Below are 2,512 nucleotides of genomic sequence, written 5' to 3' on the forward strand. Positions count from 1 at the left end.
ATTGCCCCTTAGTTGGAAAAAAATAATTGGGTACTCTGAAGTTATTCAAAAAAAGAACGAGGCCATTTGGCCCATCGAGTTTGCTCCGCCATTCGATGGCTGATATGTTCCTCATCTTACCTACAATGCTACAGACTGAGAACTGGATTGCGAAATCAGCCAGAGCATCTCCTCCCTCGAACACATGGCCGAGAGGTAGAGTAAGCTCCCGAGCCTATCACCCTCAATGTGATCATGGCTGATCCCATCCTGGCCTCAACTCCACTGTCCATTCTCCATAACCCTGCAACCCATTACCAATTGAAAATCTGTCTAACTCCTTAAATTTACTCACTGCCCCGGCATCCACCACACTCTGGGGTAGCAAATTCCACAGATTCACAACCCTTTGGGAGAAATAGTTTCTCCTCAAATCTGTTTTAAATTTGCTACCTCTTATTCTAAGATTCTGACCTCTCATTTTAGAATGCCCCACAAGAGGAAGCATCAGCTCCACGTCTACTTTATCCAAAACTTTTAGCATTTTGTGTACTTCAATGTGATCTCCCCTCATTCTTTTGAAGTCTAGAGACTGAAGGCCTAAACTGTTCAATCTCTCCTCATACAATAAATGCTTCATCTCTGGAATCAATCTAATGGACCTCCTTTGAACTGCCTCCAATGCCACTACATCTTTCCTCAAATACGGGGAACCACAACAGCGCACGGTTGTCCAGGTGTAGTCTTACCAATACCTTGTATAGTTGCAACAACACTTCCTTACCTTTATACTCAACACTTCCTTACCTTTTGCTATCAATGCCAACATTCCATTCTCTTTCCTTATAACCTGCTGCACCTGCACGTTACTTTTCTGAGACTCATGAACGAGGACCCCAGACTGGACAGTCCAAAATCTCTCCCCAATACGTTGCCTTCCCATTTTTTCAACCAAAATGCATGACCTCACACTTATCCATGTTAAACTCCATCTGCCACATTTTGGCCCACTCTCCTAAGCTATCTATATCCATTTGTAAGGTTCTTATTTCCTCATTGCAACTTACTGTCCCATCTATTTTTGTATCATCTGTGAATTTGGCTGTGGAACCTTCTATTCCTGTGTCCAAGTCATTAATATAGATTGTAAATAGCTGGGGCCCAAGGACTGAACCCTGTGGCACCCCACTAGTTACATCTTGCCATCCAGAAAAAGACCCATTTATTGGGCAGCAGGGTAGCATGGTAGTTAGCATAAATGCTTCACAGCTCCAGGGTCCCAGGTTCAGTTCTCGGCTTGGGTCACTGTCTGTGCGGAGTCTGCACGTCCTCCCCGTGTGTGCGTGGGTTTCCTCCGGGTGTTCCGGTTTCCTCCCACAGTCCAAAGATGTGCGGGTTAGGTGGATTGGCCATGCTAAATTGCCCGTAGTGTCCTAAAAAAGTAAGGTGGAGGGGGGGGGGTGGTTGTTGGGTTACGGGTATAGGGTGGATACGTGGGTTTGAGTAGGGTGATCATTGCTCGGCACAACATGAAGGGCCTGTTCTGTGCTGTACTGTTCTATGTTCTATCCCGACTCTCCAATCTGTCAGCCAGTCTTCTATCCAAGCTACTAAGTTACCCCAAATCCCATGAGATCTCACCTTTTGAATTAACCTTCCGTGTGGTACGTTATCAAACACCTTCCAGAAGTCCAGATATACTGGAAAGAGCACCCTACTTAAGCCCATACCTCCACCCTAACCCCATAACTCCACCAACCTTCTTGGACTCTAAGGGGCAATTTATCACGGCAAATCCACCTAACCGGCACATCTTTGGACTGAGGGAGGAAACCGGAGCACCCGGAGGAAACCCACGCAGACACGGGGAGGGTGTGCAGACTCCACACAGACAGTCACCCTTTCTATTAACTCTGAATTGCCCATTCCTATAGGAATGGAACTAGTGTCGTCCACTCTGAAAACTCAGGCAAAGTTTTGATTTACCATCTTTGCCATTTTTGTGTTTCCCACTATTAACTCACCAATTTCATCTTCCAAGGGGCCAACATTCACCTCAGCAACTCTCTTCCCTTTTATGTACCTGTAGAAGCTTTTGCTATTCTTTTTGATATTCTGCGCTAGTTATTTTTTTGGTAATTTACTTAGCTCTTTTTATTACTGTTTAAGCATCCCCTTGTTTATTTTGGAACATTTCCAAATGTTCCAGCCTGCCACTGGCCTTTGCAGTACATAGAACATACAGTGCAGAAGTAGGCCATTCGGCCCATCAAGACTGCACCGACCCACTTAAGCCCTTACTTCCACCCTATCCCCGTAACCCAATAACCCCTCCTAACGCTATTTGGTCACAAAGGGCAATTGATCATGGCCAATCCTCCTAACCTGCACATATTTGGACTGTGGGAGGAAACCCACGCAGATACAGGGAGAACGTGCAGACTCCGCACAGACAGTGACCCAGCGGGGAATCGAACCTGGGACCCTGGCGCTGTGAAGCCACAGTGCTATCCACTTGTGCTACTGTGCTGCC

This window comes from Scyliorhinus canicula, chromosome 16 (genome assembly GCF_902713615.1).
Source record: "Scyliorhinus canicula chromosome 16, sScyCan1.1, whole genome shotgun sequence".
In the NCBI taxonomy this organism is placed as follows: Eukaryota; Metazoa; Chordata; class Chondrichthyes; order Carcharhiniformes; family Scyliorhinidae; genus Scyliorhinus; species Scyliorhinus canicula.